The following is a 19024-nucleotide window of genomic DNA, read 5'->3' as shown; positions in this document are numbered from 1 at the left end:
TGTCCCGCATCGTCAGCTGTGCCAAGATGGCCACCAGCATTTCAGCCATTGGCTAGTTGTCGTCATGAGCTACTGCTGATACAATTTTGTGATAGGCTGCTTCATGGACAGACCGCATAGCTAATGTCCACTGGAGGGAGAGTTATAGCTGCTATGCCAGCTAATCAGCACGCATGTTTGCAAAGAGGAAGGAACGAATCTTTTAGACTAGTGATTCAGTTCAGTACACTCAGTTCACCTCAAAGATTCATTCAAAAGGATTCGTTCATTCACGAACTGCACATCACTACTACAATGGTTAAACCAAATTTAAAGGTAGGCTACGCAGACAGCGATACCTCTGTCACACTATCATCAGTAAAAGAAACAGAATGTACGCTAGCCTTTCATACTAGATGCAATGTTATAAGTAGGCTACAATTATCAGAATATGAACATTCAGTACTCTCAAAAACATACTTCTTGCTGAAAGTTTTTTGAAATGCTCATGCCTATTATCAGAACAAGTAGGTCTGTGTTTAAGTGCAGCTATTGTTATCAAACAGTCAATCAATCAATTCGAACAGTCAACAATTAATTCGTTAACCACATCAGGTCTATTCCCCGTCAAATTTCATTAGGCACATTATGTGCTATTTACCTGGCTAACACTTTCGCACGTAACTTATTTTATGCTGTGTAGCACACTTGTTACCTTACATGGTTCGTTATGTTTTCATTAGCGTTATTACGCTTCTCATAGTTTTCACCGCCGCATTTGCTATATTTTTTAATGTTAAATCGCTGTTTCCTTAAAACTAAAATAAGCTAGAATTTTTCCAATCTAGTTTTCTACTCGCACCGGTTTTAGCATACGCGCTAAACGGCTAATCACACAGTGGGATCGTACGCACGAAAGGGTGTGATAGGTGGGTAAGGTTGCCACCTGTCCCGGTTTTGCCGGGATTGTCCTTTTTTGATCATTTGATTGATTAATAATCTTTCCCTGGACACGAATTGTCCCGGTTTTTTGCGAAAATGTACTTCTAATTTAGAATCTCATAGTTTCAAATAAAACCTCATTTGGTTTCCTTCTATTGCTATTCTGTTTTCTTCCTGGCTATGTTTATACATCCAATCCTGTGCCCAAAAACGGGTAAAACACAGAGGCCATGTCTATACTTATTTGGTTGGTAACGGAAATACGAAAGCTTACCTTATTGCCTAGCAACTGCCGGGGCTGTCCGCGCGCATCCACATCCATGACCCTGCCGTGAGTTCAGTTACTAGCTAGAGGTAACGTTGTTATTATTTTTTTAATAAACCTTCTATTTATTTTGTCGGTTTTGTGAAATGGGGAGAGAAACGGACGAAGAGGACGACAAAACAAAATCGGACAAGCCACCAGCGTCAAAGAAAAAACGATGTACAACATAGGCTACAACTCAGACTGGTCGAAAAGAGAAAACTTTTCTGAATGGGTAAGGCCCACCCAAGGAGACCCGTTCTCCGCCACCTGTGTTTTGTGTCCAGCCAAAATTTCAGTTTATATGAAGGGAAAATAGTGCTGGAAATCATGCAATAACAAAGAAGCACCAGCGTTTTGTATTAAGCAAACGCAAAAAAAAAAAATAGTCATTTTAATTTTTATGACAAAAAAAGGTTTACCAGAGGTAGACAGGATAGCAATAGCGGAGCTTAGCGGTGTATACCACGGAGTGCTTCACGGTCACAGCTACATATCTACGAATTGTGCCAATAAAATAAGTGCGAAAAAGAGGTGAGAAATGTCAGTGTTAGGTTGCCCAAATTCATTAAGTTAAACAGTTGTTTATAATCTATTATAATACATCTAATCATTTCTAAAGGGAGTATACCTTTGGACATATGATTTTACAGTAGATTATAATTAGACAGTATATGTTTACATGTTAAAGTAAAAAATCTATTTAATGTAGAAAGGGACAGCAGCAGTCAAAGGAGTCCAGAGTGAGTGCAACTGCGTCAGGGAGTGCGTCTGCGTCAGGACAAATATAGGTAAGAGAGGCAATAGGGAGTCCTACAACTGTATATTTGCAAATATGGTTTAATGCCCCCCCGCCCCCCGAAAAAAAAAAAAATTTGGTCCAAGTGTCCCGGTTTTTCACAAATGAAAGGTGGCAAGCCTATAGGTGGGCCATGGAAGAAATTCAGCAAATTTATTTGGCAACCCAAATAAAATCTCCTGCGACCCACCTGTGGGTCACGACCCAGTCTTTGGAAAACACTGATTTAGAGGAAGTAGGCAGAAAACCTCCTTGGCTCTGTATCAGAAAATTGAATCAAGCAAAGTTTGATGTCAGTGGAGTTTCTAAACACAAAGGAACTGTCTGCATTGAATATATTAGGATCTCAGTCCTTCATTAGACATCAGCTTTAATTAAATGATGTCAGTTAACCATGGGATTTATATAAGACTATTATAATTGCATTAAATGAGCATGTCTCTGAGGCAGTTTATAAACAGTAAATGATAGTAAGTGTGTAGGTTTGGTCCACATGTTCCTGGGACCTGTTTAAGGAGGGAATATTCAGAAACCCAAGTGCCCAGGCCCCCTTCAAACCACACACACACATACACACACACAACCACAACCACACATGTTCAGTGCTGTGTGGCACAGAGAGAGGGGCTTTGTCTGTGAGCTTGCCCTCCCTTTATTAAAAATGGTTGGGAGAGCTTGACAGAAAAATCAAAACCTTCAGTTGAGGATCATTACTCTCTCTGCTGTATCTGTCACAGTACAGCACCGCAACTTTCAGTGCCATGCCGCGCTCTTAAATTAATGTTGTGACTTGGATCGTCTGTTTCGGAAGGGGTCCGTGTTGCTCTCACCTGCAGACAAATGGAACACCTGGAGGGAAGTAAGGAGGCATATTGATAAATACAAACAGGGAACACACACACCTGGATAACACACACTCACACACACACACACACACACACACACAATGTCTTTATTTAGGTCCACACTGAAAAACAATACATACAAATGGGCCAAAATTTTACACGGTGGTATCAAGCTTGTAGGTAACTTAGTATTGTTCGTCCATAAATACAATATTATCTAAATAAATATACTATTCCATTAAGCAGGCAAGTTATATAATACAGTCAAAACATTCAAAAAGCAAATAAAAAATGCAGACATACACAGACACACAGTAAGACAGGTTTGGTGTGTGGCATGAAGTGACACTGTGATGTACGGATGCCGTCTGTTTCCAGAACGTGTCATGCCTTTAGATTTGTAAAAATAACACTGCACAGCACTGAGCTTATCGGAGAAGACATTGCTCCTGGTCAGGTCTGTCCTTGTATGGAATTGTCTGCTTCTGCAACAGATTTTAGATGGGTTCCAGTGAGCATTGATTGTTTTTAAACAATGTCTGCATCTTCTCTCCAATGTCACCGGGAACAGCCCCTGTTCAGTAAGTACAAAAGCTCACTGTGTTTCATTAGCCAGTGTTTAATACATACAGTATAATTCTACAGGAGTGCTGTTCCATCAACATTATACAACAGCATGCAGAATACTGCCCCCAAGTGGTCGAAACAGAATAATGTCAGCAGACTCCACTGATGATCGTACTCTTCCCGAGTCTTCAGTGTCATGGATGGCTCATTGAGACCCATGAAAAGTAATATTTAGTTTTTAATATTTATCTTGTGACCCCAGAAAATTTCCTGAGGACTCCAACTTTAATATTTATCTCACATTAGATCACGAGACACCCAACTCAGAATTTAGACGGAGAACCTGTCATGTCAAAATCTTGATTTATGAATTTTACGATCTCAAGGGCCCAGTTGTTCACAAAGTTTAATCTGGATCAGAATGATCCGGATTTGGAAATCCCATGTTTTGCTATCCAGGATCAGGTAATCCATCTTACTTTTGTACCGGTTTTTCAAAGCAACATTGGATTGGATCACCCTGATCCAGATACAAACTTTTCAAGATTACCAAATCCGGATTACCAGTGGTCAAAATGCGACTGCGTATCACAATGTTGGCTACTAGCTATGTAAAGAACAACAGGTAGAATAGCCAGCGTGGGGTCACTTCAAGTGTTTTTATTTGAAGAGACAGAAAACAGCACAGGGAGCGTGCAACATAATACTTGCCTGTATTGTCCTGCACAACATCGCTACCAGGCGCAATGTCCCTCTCTGTGATGATGTTTATGATGCACCTGAGCCCATTGAAGACCCAGACCAACCTCCGGCGTTCTCTCAGAATGAGGGACTGACTGGGCGTGCAATAAGGGATGCAGTTGTTAGTAACTGCTTTTGACTGGTTCATCTCTGATGTGTCATTGTAAATAACATACAGTCATAAATGACAGTTAAAATTAAATATTTTTGTTTGTTATTGACAGCTGTTTGGGGGATTATTTTATGGGGACAAAATCCTTTTTTTTTTTACTTTACTGAAAGGCTTAATAGGTAGCCTAATGTCTACTTTATCTACTTTATCACTGTAACGGTTAAATAAATCAAGTGCAAAATATAAATAAATGTATATATACTACATGATACAAATGTTGTATTATTTGACCAATTTTAAAGTTTTATTACATTTTGTTCCTGAAATCCACCCTGAATCCACCCTTCTGCTTGGATCAGGATAATCCTGGTTTTTTTGGATCAAAGGTATCCCAATCCTACTAAAATGTTTTGAACAACACATACTGAAGGTTTGATCCAGATCAAAACCAAGACTGGATTACGTGATCTAATCCGATTTCAGAATCCTTTTTTTTCTTTTGAACAACCCATTTTCAAGACTTGATCCACTCCGATAGCCGAAATCTGATCAGATTACTTCTGAACAACTGGGCCAAGATTACCATGCTGATAGTATTGAAATTCTGGCCCAGTTGTTCAGAAGTAATCTGATCTATCGGATTGTGTCCTCGCTCTGGTAGTAGTTGTGTGGATTTATCCCACACAAAGCTCTCAACAGTTCATCTCGCAGCTAGCCGGGAGAATCCGTCTTGGTTGATTTACGCGTTCTGCCCTGGGAGGCGAGGCCGGCAAATGACAAGGGAAAAGTTAGATTGCGCGGACCTGCCCTTTAAACTGTCGTCTGCGCGCAATGTAATGGACTCTTTACGGGATGAATCTTTTGTTGGCATGACAGCAGTGTTCGCTTAGCCCTATTAAGCCCTTAACGCTATTACGAAATCGGCGAAAAGCAGTGCGGAAATGATATCTGGAATAAATCCACAGCTCAGTGGAAACCCTTTAACCACATCATCCCTCATTAAATGAAGAGGGAGGGGGGTTTTCGTGTATAAATTTTATGACGCCCGATAAACAGTTTCACCAATATTAATTAAACATTAGTTTCAGTAACAACACTGGAATCAACAATGTCATTTACGATGCACAGTTATTAAAGACCAGATAGGTTAAATAGGTGTAACGCTAGAGAGAGCTAGTCCAGGGCACAAACTGTCGTTCGAGAACTCAATCTATGATGTAAATACTTGATGATATGAGTTTGCCGTCAACAACAACACACCAACCCAGTTCCAATTTCAAAACATGCTGCAAAGTCTCTCTCTTACACACACACACACACACACACACTGAACAAAATATAGCCTACGTGCAAGCCACATCTTTCTCTCTCTCTCTCCCCGTCTGTCTCTCTCTCACACACACACTGCACTGTGCGCGTCATTAGAACATCATTTGAAATAGATTATATATATCCATGTCTGTTCGAAGTGCAGTCTGATAGTTGCTTGCTCTCACTGAAACATATTAGCGCCAAGCGCCGTCAGACTTGCTAATGCTAACTGTACGTTATGCGCATGCTTATCTTGACAACATGACAATAAATGACAACAAATCAAACAAATAAAACCCAGTAGTACCAAAGCACCAGACCAATGAGCTTGGACCCACAGCCTTCTGGTGCTATGATGTATTCTATATCAACCAGTAAACCGCTGGAATAACAGGTGGCTTGAGTGTGAGAGTCTACGGGGTGAATCACTGGGGTGTGACCAAAGCTCTACTGCTTCATTCTCGTTTAAAGTAGCCTAGTTCATGAGTTTCTCGAATAAACGCAGCAGGATGGTACATGACGTGCAAAAGCATTTAAAAACTCCGCCTGTGCATCGTTTTTTATGGGGGTGTTAGTTTACCAATATTATCTTTAAATGCAAATATGAATCTGGGGGTTAATCATTTTGAATCAGAACTACGGTGCCCCTCCCCCTCCTCCGTTGACCCTCACTTGCTGGGAAGACAAAATTGTGATTAATATTTCACCCGTAAACCCCCTGGGATCCAAACTATTTTTCTTTTGCAAGTGAGAGTGTGCTCCTGGCTAAAAACGAGGGCAGTCGCAGTACATCACCCCAGTGACGATCGCTCTCCTTGGGCGGGGGAGCCACGTGGCCGTATCGGCCAGGGCGAGGCTGAAACTCGCCCTCCCTCGCTGTAATTAATCTAACTGGATTCCCTGTTCCCACTCCATCACAGAAATCCGGGTGAAAGCGAAACATTAATCTTGGTTTCAGCGCTCCTTAGGATCCAGGCTACCGCGTGCGACGCGAGTGAGGAGCTTACATCAAGATGCGGATGTTCCTTGCGAGCGCCACCGCTTCCACAAAGGGGGCAGGGGAGCGCGTTTCAATTGAAGTGATGTTAGAATATTCCGTGGCTGAAAATAATTCCATGAATGCCCGACAGTTCACAAGATCGAGCACCCAAATAATCAAGACTTGCTCTTCTTTTCCCAAGGTTAGTATGTAACTCCAGTATTACCTGCTTTATAATTCACTGCAAAGATGTCTGCCTTCTATATCCATCTCAGTCTGACCAGGTTGCAGAAATGTTGGTACACCCTTTTGTAAAGGGCTTAAAAGTTAGCAAAACCAGATTTGTGCTGCTAGTGACTTCTGGCTCATTTTTAGCAAACCTTGGTTTAGTAAACAGTGCATCCTCCTGGTTCTCACAGAGCAGACACTGTATGTATGGGTATAGCCCTCTGAGAAAGGAACCAGGCCATGGACCACAGAAGTTCACAGTGAAAGTCCACACTTTCCACTGTGTAAATTCAGCATCAGTAAAACTGCTGGGCATGCAGGATGGGGAAGAATCCTGAGATACACCCCTAGGAGGGCACGAAAAGATGTTAATATCACAGCAGAAATAAGAGTAAGGCCTTGCGACATCTTCACTTTATAAATGCAACCATGTCCTATTAGATTTAGGCATTGTGCTTTGCGATATGAAGGGTTTTTACTTGAGGGCCAGTGTGATCAAATGCTGTAGGTAGACATCACTCAACTTACACATTCAAATTGCGGACAGCTTTAACAATTTGGACAATGCCACAGACTTGATTGCTCTAAGCACCACTTGGAGGGTGCCTCGTATTTGAAATGCTTAGCCTGAAAAAAATGTTTCTCTTTGTGAGATGTGTGGGAATAAGTGGGGTCTGTAGACAGTACAGAGAGCAAGAGAAGAAGAAACATGAGGGTGCTTCACCACCGTGTAGCAGTAACGAGGACCCTGAGCGCCACGTGAATTTGGCGCTGAGTGGTAATGCCTGCTGATGAGACTTCGCTGCCCTCTTCAGAGGCGCGCATGGTTCTCATCTGGGCAATGATCGATACATATTGTCATAATGTAACGTGTATGTAATTGGGGCTTGAAATTAATGTGATTTAGTCAGAATAAAGTCAATAAGAGTTTTGATCAGACACAGAGTTTCAAGCATGCAACAACTTGACAGCCCCTCAAACAGCCAGAGAGGTAATTGCTTTCTGAGGTCCACATAGATGATGTAGCTGGTTCTAATTATTTCAGAGAATGACACAAAATGTCCTTAAAACTGAAGCTATTTGCTAAAGTGTTTTGGTTCCTCTTGTATACAGAAGTACTTGTGTTACACATCAGAGAGAGAAACAGAAATGGAGAGACCAAACATGGCAGGCAGTACAGGCCTCTCACTTAAAGCAACCTTAAACCTTTGTGAAAAAATGTGGTGAGATCTGATTTCTGGATGACTACCCTGACCTATGTTTGTTTTTTTTATTCTGGGAAGTCTTAGAAGCCTCTGTAGATGTAGATTGTATAATATACAAGTATCACTGATGCTCTCCTGGATTTGTCTCAGCAGTGAAGCAAAGTCTATGTGGCTACAACTTACACCTCAAGTTTTAAAGCATTCCACACAAGATGGCATCATTCATGTCTTGCCTCCCCCTTTGATCCCTTACCACAGTGTTGATGCCATCACCATGGTTTCACAGGTGATGTTACAATCTGAACTTACTGAGAGGAACAGTACCAGCTAAAGTGTGTTGTGGTTTGACAGACATAAGAGTATATATAAGGAACAGAACCAATCAGTGTGTACAACAAGTGTCTGTCTCTGTGTCTGTCTCTGTTGAATGGTACAGAATATAGTAAATGGAGGTGAGTGCTGTCAGACATGAATGGTGCATTACTCATGAGCTATGAGTTATTTGTAGGTGTTTACTAAAAATGCAATGAAGACAATCAGACCTTGCAACAGCAGCTAGTTTTGACAAAGCTAGTAATATCATCAAAAGACCCTGGTGGCCAAGACATCCTGTTCCTGTGAGCAGTAGCGCCTGCACATATCTCTGCTTATATTAGTTTTCAAGCCAACATTATGCACTGTTGGTCAGGACCATTAGCCAATACATCAACTTGCAGGAGCTTTCCATGGACAAACTTTGTCATTTACATCAACGTTCACAACAATTGAGGCGAAAACTGTTTGAGGCCTGTAGCCCAGATGTTTACATCTCCCCTCTGAAATAGCGTTCGTTCCATAAGGATCAACGGCGACTGATAAACAAGCAGACAAGAGCCCAGGCCAGCAGGTGGCTTCGAATGGACATTTAATAGCGTATTAGCATTGCCCACCAGGGGAGTGACGCGTCCACAATTACAGAGCGGGAAAAAAGCATTCGCTCTAATTGATTTGCTTCGTCGATTCGTTTTGATTCCTCATTATTTGTCTCATATTCCCAGCACCCCCTCATTTCTAATGAATGGAGTCGTTAGGATACACATGCCTAAGTGAAAGTGATGCCTAGCATCCCTCCGCCAGATGTATGGTGGGAGTGGTGCAGGGGAGCCGGTGGGACTGCCGGATGCGGGCAGGCACCTGTGCATTAGCCGCACTTGCCGGTAATTTCCAAGCGGATCAGTCGAGATGACACACGCGCAGAGTCACCGGCGTAGGGAGACAGCTGTGTGCCACAGCCAGGCTGGTGGAGATAATTAATAAAGACAACAAACGCGACCCTCCGTCTCTCTACAGTCACATCTGATTGCATTGCCTATATTGCCAGGAGAGCGGCAAAACAGCCTGCACATTTCAAACTCGGTACGCAGGGAGACAAATGAATGCAGGAGTTAAAATCTGTGAGGACTTTCCACTCTCTCCTCGTCTCCCTCCCTCTCTCTCTCTCTCTCACTATCACCCTGCCTCTTTCTTTCACCAGCAAACTCCACCAAAAGGAGATTCAAAAAATCCAGCCGGAGGTGGAAACGGAGGCACACCACCAAAGGGGACAGCAAGCATCATCCCAAGCCACTTCCCAGGAACCAGAGGGTGCAGGCACCACGGCAGAACACCAGATGATGAGGCCACCACAGACTTTCAGCCTCTCTGATGCATCACAGTGCATCAGGGAGCTCTCTGGAAAGCAAAAAAAAACAGTGCGGTTGCCCTGTGGTTTTGATGTGTGTCAGCAAGCTGCGCAGAGGAGGGAAATTCCTCACAGGCAGCACTGATGAAGATGTGGGGCTCCCGCTGTGGGAGGTAATTGCTAAAGCAGATTATCCTGCACCTCAGACTGCCTGAGACTCCACCATTGCCTCAGCACCCTGGTGGCCCTCTCTTGAAACTAATCAGTCCTCTCGTGATGGCATTTGAAACACACACACCAAAAAATGTGTCTTTCCAGACCAAAATAACACAAGTCAGCGTAATACAGTGTCTGAAGCACTTTCCCCAGTGACACATGTCTCCAGCCTTCAACTTTATTGATGCAGAAACGTTGCAGTTCTCTGTGTCCTCTTGCTTGCACTTGTCACTTTTGTGTCCAGGGACCTTGGTGACATCCTACCTCTTAAAGCAGCGGGGCTATGAAGTTTGACTGGATGTGCACCAAACCCCAGGGACCCTCAGGGAGGTGTAGATCTGTACCACCCCCCCCCCCCCACACACACACCTTCTTATTTACACACAGGCATTCGGTAGCCATCCTGAGAGCATCTGGGGGACTCCAAACACGGTCAAATCACAGTGGGGAGGGGGGTTTAGAATGTCTCCTTGTTCCCTGGGGAGGGGCTGCCATATTGCATCCAAAAGCAGGAACAGGTGCTGCCTTCATCTGCCATGGCGTTCCACCTTTCCCTTCGTCTCTATCTGTCTGGCCCCTTCCCTCCTTCGTCCCCCTTGTTTTGACAGCCTTAGAGGCAGAGTCCTGCTCCTTCACTCAACATCTGCTCTTCCTCTAATTGAAAGGGAGAAAAAAATGGAGCAAAGTTAAAGACAGACCCCCTCTGCTGTAATGAAACAGGCAGACTTTATTAGACAAATTGTCAGGCAGGGTGACTAGCGTGGAATCTGTCTTCCTGTTGCAGAGGCTGCCATCTGCGAGGCTGCCAATAAGCCCAAATGTCTCGCACACCATTATGTCCCAGGGACCACAGTCAAGCAGCAACCCACTAACCACCAGAGCTTTTACGCCCTTATATGTGCTTTTCAGTCGTCTCAGCTATGTCGCACAGGCAGCTTTCAGCATGCTGCCACTGTTCCGGTTTGTCCATCTGCATCAGTTTTACCACACATCGTGCGCAACTGACAGAGGCCCTTAGCCTACCAAATTTCTCCTACCAGCACCGTTCTGGAGAGACAGTATTCTGTGAGCACAGAAACTTAATGCATGTGATGCCAGGCCAGACTTTTCTTTTTGCAGTGCATTGCTGTTTTCTCATTGTGAGCAGATTAGGGTCGTATCTTCTGCCACATAAGCTGACTTCACGAAAAAGCTATCGCATGTTTATCCCTATCTCTGTGGCCCTTATCTCCAATTGTTGCATGCTTTTGATGTTTTGAAACTAAGAGAGAGAGAGAGGAGTAGGCAAGAAGAACATTGTGATCTTTAATGAGAACAAAGCTTCTTTTGTTGCTAAGGTGACTGAAGATAAGAGGAGCGGGGTGGTCAGTGGCTTGTGGGTTCTGAGGCAGCGTGCTCCTTCTAGAACCTACAGGGGTACAGATTTGTGAACCCCCCCCACACACACACACATATGTGCGTGTGTGTGTGTGTGTGTGTGTGTGTGTGTGTGTGTGTGTGTGTGTGTGTGTGTGATCTGTCATATATACGTGGTGCTCAGATTGTGATCAGTATGCCCTAAGGATAATTATTCAGACACAAGGTTGCATAGAGGAAGATAACGTACTGTACACTGTGTTCACGCCTCCAGTAAGGAACACAAACACACCAGAAATAATCTGTTCTTCATGCCGTTCCAGCGATGCATAATGCCCCTCTCCATCTCTGGGCTCTTGGACAAGAGAGCCAAAAAAATGGATTTCAAAAATAAATTTTGGTTTTAAAATATATATTTAGCAGAAAAAAATAATTTATCCTATAGCTAATATGTATGCTATATAAATGTGTAGCTTATATATTCAATATAGTTTATAAGCAAAAATAATATACTGTACATAACAGATAATATGTTAGATATAGAGAAACAGATAAATAAATTGAATCTTTTTTCTTTTTACAAATGTCAGATTTAAGATATAAACTGAATAGTTAATTTGAAGCCCTAAGTTTAAGACTTAATTTAAATTTTATTGTCAAACTAAAATCTATTTTAATTTTTGAAATCCAGATCTAAGATTTGAAGTTAGATATTTTTATATTCATGGTTTAAATCTTGCAAATAATGTCAGATTTAACTTCATGCTGGCGAAAAGCATTGTGTTCTACTTTACATTCAACACCCCACTGATAACCTCCTTCTGGGGTGATTCTTCCTCTGTCTCTCCAGTAGTTAAATGCAGTAAAGATCAGCCCTGCTCTTTCTGGTCAGCAGATGGAAGCAGGCCCGTGGCGTTATTCACTGATACATGCAAACCTTTGGAGCTGCAGAGCCGAAGTGCTGCTCCCCAGGCACACTCCTGCCTCTGTTCCCTCCTCAGCTCACTCAGGATGCCGACACCACTGTGACATGCTTTGTGCCTACTGTGGGAGCAATAGGCACCAGGATATGCACTTGCTCAGTAAACCAGTACCCCAGCTAGGAATCAAACCAGCTGCCTTTGCATTACAGACACATGTCCTCCAGCACTACACTATACTACTGGCCTGAATGAACACAACCACTGGGGGTGCAAGGAGTGAGAGGAGAGCAGGGTTTGACTTCAGACAGAGAGAGAAAGAAAAAGAAATAAAGAAGGAAATGGGGCTGCAAGAGATGGCCCTCTGGAGAAGGGGTGGAAGTGAGTTATGAGCCACAGTGAGATAGAACTGCAGACCCAGCCCAACGTCCTTTTCATGTGTAGAGGTTTCTATTCCCACGGCAACAGTCCTGTCAGATGCTGTCGCAGATACAGAGGCACTGCTAAATGAATAAATATCCCCGGGGCCAGGCACAGACGAGTGGGGGGTGGAGGTGTGGCAGAAGTATCAAGGTGACAGTGCTCCGAATCTCCAAATCATGTTTCAGGTGTGCATCCAAGACTGCTACTGGAAAGCTTTACTGTATTGTAGCAGTGGTTTTGAAACAGGGTTCATGGGGGCAGAGCATACCACTGACTCAGCTGTGCTGGTATCCACCACCTTTTTTGGAGGTTCTCTCCAACTTTTATTTTTCCATCTCACTTTTCAGCACTTTGCAGCGACCTTGGGCGGCAGCGTTTTGTGGTGAGTGGTAAGCGCAGTGTGTGTCTGTGACGGCACGCCTCCGCCTGACCGTGATGATTTGCCACCCCTCCGCCCCACCACACTCTAAGGACCCCCATGGTTCATTTAAATAGGTATGTCAAATGTGGCTGGAAACACTGCCTATTTGATCTGGGCTAATGCTGGAGAGCAGCCCCTGGCAGGCCCAGGACTCCTGTGGAGAGCTGAAATAATGTACAGCCATTCATGCTGCAGATGAGCATTTTCCCCAGGATGACGGAAGAAATAACAGACACACAAAAGACAAACATGCACGCACACACACACACATGCACACACAAAAATGTGTGTGCGTGCATTCATGTGCACACACAAACACATACATGCAAACATGTACACACACATTCAAGTATATATACACACACACACATACTCTCACAGCGTTTAGCTGTTAGGATGAGACGAAGGCAGTCACATGTAGTGTGGGCTGTGTATAAGCCACTGGTTGGTTGCTCTCTTGCCCTTTCTCTTGCCTATATTAGCTCTCTTCCTGCCCCAGTGCCCCCTTTATCATCTCTCCTGAACCTAAGGGTGGGGGGTTCCTTGTGGGGGAATCAAATGCTCTTTTCATTCTGTCTGAGTTCATCCCACAGTCCTCATAGCAGAGATGCTCTCTCCATGTTTTGCTTATTTCAGGGCACCCAGAGACCATTAAAAGTAGCAGACACCAGATCCAGCTGGAGGAATTAATTTTTCTCACTGGCAGACTCGAATGTGTCCAGATACACTTGTTTTTCTTCCTCTCTCTCTCCCTCTCTCTCTTGCTCCCCTCTTTTCTTACTACAACAGCTATTTGAATTTATTCGGTGTCATTGAAGTGTTGCACTGAGAAACATGAGCCCAGGAATTCAGCTGCCTTCCTCTCCTCCTTCTTTTTAAAAAATTTTCATACTCTTCCTATTATTTATTTTTGTGCGATGAAAATTGGTTTTTGCTTGATGTTTGCTTTTTTTGGTGGGGGGGTTGGGGTTGGGGGTACAAGTGGCGGTGGATTAAACGCACTCTATCAAGAAGGAATTAAAGCAAACATCTGTGGAATAATTGACGTGGAGATGAGTTCCCACACCGGCGCTGGTGCAGTGGCCACGACGTGACAAGCATGCGGGCGTCGCGCCGCCCGGGCGGAACGCGGGCACGCCAGGCTCGTGGGCCTGATGCCAATTTAGACAAGGGTGCCCACGGACCGGCATTGCGCTCTGCATGGCGAGCTCCGCAACAGGGGTGTGGGGAGGGGGGAGATTACAGCCCCGGTGCTCGCCCCAATTCAATTTCCCCACACAATTAAATACATCCAGGCCCGGAGAGAGAGATGGAATCTGCTCTCATAGGGGCAGCTGGCACGTACGTGTATACAAAGTGGTCCAGGGGTGGCGTGACCCTTTTTCTCTGCCTGCTCTATTTGAGAAAAAAAATAATTTGAGGATTCTTTATTAAATTGCTGAGGTTATTGATAACCGAAGTGTGAATGGAAAGGTTGGATTCTGTTGAGTAGAACTGCCAAACACTCTTACCGCTGCAGTGATTACATTATGTGCAATAGATCATATTAATGACATATTATTTTCTCTCCATATCAATGTGTTAATTAATATACATAAATATATACATACATAGACATGCATATAAAATGTACTGATTTACATTCAAGAAAACACTTACTGTGCAGTGAAAACCTAAAAATGAACTGGAAAATATGTATTGCAGATTATGGACAGTAGGGCCTTTGTTGTGTGGAGGGAGCTCAGGTGTGCATGTCTGTGGACAATCTGTCCCTGTCAAAGCAGGGCTTGTCCCATGTCTAAATGTCGCTTCTGTGCCACCTCTTTTTTTCTCTCTCTCTGTGACTCATTCTTCTGTAACTTGTCACTCTTTTATTGAGAATAACCATGATTCATTCTTCTGTAGCATGCTTTTCTTGCATTGGGTCTGACTGTGATTCAATGTCCTGTAACTTGGCTTTTGAGTATTGTGTAGATACTATTGGTTGAGACCATCTCTGATCAGGATGTAAGATTAGCTTTATTTTTTTGCTGCTTTTTGTTTTATTTTAAAATTCTATGAACACCTTTGCAAGTGTTTTTCTTTTTTTTTTAGAAGAAGAAGTTCTTTCTCAAGGAGAAATGCATCATATTGCACTATGTATGAAAATGTCTTTTGCGGTTATCTCTTCAACCAAAAGAGGATATTGTTCAACTGTGAACATTAAATTTTCATGAGAACACAAGGGGCCACATGTATCAACGGTGCATACGCACTAAAATCGTGCTGAGCACTTTTCTACACATAAAACTGTATTTATGAAAAGATACTTCCCGGGAAAACATGCGTACTTCTGCGCATGGTTTTGAGGTGGCGTACGCATAAAATTTGTAATTTGCAAATTAGCGACACCAAGAGGAACCAAGGTGATGCAAGTAAACGGGTCTTGTGTCAATCATTGATGAGTGTTATCGCGCCAGGTCCCAGCGCCAGGACGAAGTGACTGAGGAGGGCAGTTAAAACTGGAGAGGGGGCAAATCTTTTTATATAGTAAAACAATAGATTATCATCCTGCTATTGCCTATTTCTGCATTTTTTTTATTCTGTGGGTGGCAATATAGTGGCGTTTTGACTAGATGCGAACAATTCCCTACCTTACCTTTTCCATGTGTTCGTGCGTCATGGACATAATATGAAATAGCAATATTTGGGGCAGATTGCCAGGTCGCCACCTAAATTTGGTCTGGTGGTAGGTTTAATGAAATTCATTGATTTAACCATGCAATAAATAACAACAACACAAGACTATTGTTTCAAAATGAAATAATACATTTATTTCACAGCAGTGGTGAAGCCATAAAAGTGAGGCCAAAAAACAAATAAGCGCACACAGGACCAGCGTGTCTGCAGCCGGCGCCACGAGGAGGCTAGATATGCTCAGAATCAAAGTTTTATTGTCATATGCACAGTAAAGAAACAAGTTCCCTGTACAATGAAATTCGTTAGGAGTAGAACACAAGAAGACACAAGAATTTAAGAGAGAAAAAATATAAAAAAGGTCAGAGAGTGTAAGAAAAAAAAAAATAAAGGATATATACATTAAATGTGCAAAAAAGGACATCAGTGCAGTGTAGAATGTGCAATGTTGATGCAATGGCAGTTCCATTCCATTGCACAGTTGGTTGCAGTGTGGGTGTGTATGTGTGAATGTATGCATGGGCTAGGCCGGGGAGTTGTGTATTTGTGTATTTGACCCATTCAAGAGTCTGATGGCTGTTGGATAGAAGCTGTTCCTGAGTCTGGAGTCTGGAGTCTTGCCAGAGGGTAGAAGTGTGAACAGTTCACACTGGGGGTGGGTATAGTCCCTGACAATGGAGCAGGCTCTTTTGTGGACTCTTTGACGATAGATGTCCTGTAGAGAGGGTAGCTGTGTCCTAACAATCCTTTCAGCAGTTTTTACCACTCTCTACAGACGCTTACGGTCCATTTCAGTGGTACTCCCATACCACACCGTTATGCAGCTGGTCAAGATGCTTTCAATGATGCAGCTGTAGAAGTTGCTGAGGATCTGTGGTGACATGCCGAATTTCCTCAGCCTCCTCAGGAAATACAGCCGCTGTTGTGCCTAACAGAAAACACAAAAATGTGATTTCATGCCAAATTAATAAAAACCATCATTGTTGTTTCAAGCAAACATCTTACCAAGATCATAAAAACTAACTAGAGTACAGGCCTATAAGACAAAACAAAGCAGAAATTTAAAAATATATGTTTTTACTTTAAGCGAGAGGTTTGGTGGTGGTGACGGAGTTGCATTCGGTTTGTTTTTTTGTCCATTGCCTGAAATCGTCCGATCTGTAGCAACACCATTGCTGGTCCCAGTGACTGTGGTGCTAGCTAGCCCTTTCACCACATTGTTGTTCTAGTCGTTAGTTGTAGCAGAGCTAGTCAGTTCACCGCTAACGCTACCTTCCTCTGGATTAGCATTTTTGCTACAGAAGTTTGAGATGCTTGGCACACTTTCTAATAATGTTAGTTCTTTTTCTTTCCTGTATTACTCTTATGCGTGGCACCCCCACTTAAACGCCGATCCATGTTTGTAGACGAGCTCCCTCTGTTTGTCTGTCTGTCTGTTCGTCTTGTTCCCGCCCGGCATGCCTTGCCACTAACCCAGCCTGACTTTTTACAACCAATCAAACAAGGCAGGCTTGCTTAACGTATCATAGCATTATTTAAATCACATACATTTTATTTACTATTTGTAAAATGAAAATAAATATGCATGAAACCAAAAATTATGATTTTTGTTTTTTAGTTCAATTGCCAGGCATGATAAAAGATTATAGAGACTGTATAATCTGCATAATTATAGCATCAACAACATAGCCAATCTGCCCTGGCTGGAGGGGGGCCCAAAAATCTCACAGGTGGGGCCTAACTGAAAATTCTGTCAGGGGGCCCAGAATTCCTAGCAGTGCCCCTGTCACTGACACACACACACTAGACATTCAAATACACATAGGACTGCACATATGGTGCAAAACATACATTTAAAGCAGTACATGTCTATAATGATCAGACTAGCTCTAGACCACTTGCATTCAGGTTGGGATCCCATGTAGCCCTCTGTGCTACGGGCCTTTTAGGGTCTCTCAGGGGTCAACCCTGGAGCAGTAGGGCTTACTTGGTGCAGGTTTTTAGGGCCCCTGTGACCTCTGGGCCCCTGAGCCTGTGCCCGATAGGCCCGTGTGGTAATCCTGGCCTAATCTACATAGGAAAAGCACTGTTACTAAAGTGGTTAGTGTAATATAATCATGTATCCCAACGCCAGAGAAATACCTTTTACAACATAGCCATCTACTGGACAAATACTAAATCCAGTTTTCAGTTAATATCCCAATCTCTGGTCCAAAGCAGGTATTACTGGGATTAAACACATTGATGAGAATTGCATTCTTTGGTGATTCCAGTAATGTCTATATGTATGGGACGTTACACAGTAGCTATTCTGATCGGAGCACTCAAGCATGCTGAAGACTCAAGAAATAATGAAACGTGTGGTACAACTGTTGTGTTTTAAACACGTTTATGTCTTACGAGTCGCGCTGTTTCGTTGTTGTTTCCAGTTTACGTTTAACGAGGTAGTGACAGCTCTCCGCAGCCGATCGTCATGGCGGGGAGGTCTGACAGTTGCACAGGTGTTAATGGAACTGCCTGTCAGCGCACAACGCTGGTGCGCGGCGACAGCCTGCAGTGTTCAGCATGCGCAGCACGCCACGCGGGTTAAAATAAAATAGCTGAAACTCAGCTTTTTGCGCTTAATTGTATTGGGGTTTTTTTTAATCTTTTAAAAGTTTAATTACACAGATGAATGCATTAGAGGCTTTCTTTTGTCACTCCGCCGTGCGAAGCTGGGGAGCGGCTCTCCGGTCTTATCGCGCTGTCCGAGCAGAGGGCCAATTCAAACGTCGGGCCAGCGCTTGGCGGAGGCAGCAGCTGCCTTTCACCCAGGGGCCGTGGGGTGGAAAAAACGAGCACCGCCAAGACGCCCTCATCCCGCCGCTCAGCTAGATAGCGAAAGAGCTCTCTGAGTCAGGGCTTTTGCCTTTGTCTAAACATAACAATAGGGCAACTTTTACCGGCAGAATAATTTCCACGAAGCCTTTTTATGTCGAGTGTAAAGCTCGCAAATCTGCTATTTTTCGTGTCGCGCCAAGCATCTCAGCATATTATAATCATTGTTATTTTGTAGCAAAAAAAAAAAAAAAACACTGATGTATTTCTTCAACGAGTGGTTAAATACCTCAACTACTAGATTATATATTACAGGATTAACATTTCTTTTAGGAATCTCTCATTTTGTGCTAGAGTTTGTGTCTTTAATAAAGCATAAATACTGTAGACTGATAAATTATGAGCAATATTGTGAGGAACTGCGAGGTGGATGGGTTGCAGTGTGGGAAAAAAAATTATATATATATATATACATATATATATATATACTTATAATAATGTGGTCATGGAGGTTATGTTGCAA

Source organism: Megalops cyprinoides, chromosome 14, assembly GCF_013368585.1.
Source record: "Megalops cyprinoides isolate fMegCyp1 chromosome 14, fMegCyp1.pri, whole genome shotgun sequence".
In the NCBI taxonomy this organism is placed as follows: Eukaryota; Metazoa; Chordata; class Actinopteri; order Elopiformes; family Megalopidae; genus Megalops; species Megalops cyprinoides.
This window is presented reverse-complemented; position numbering follows the sequence as displayed.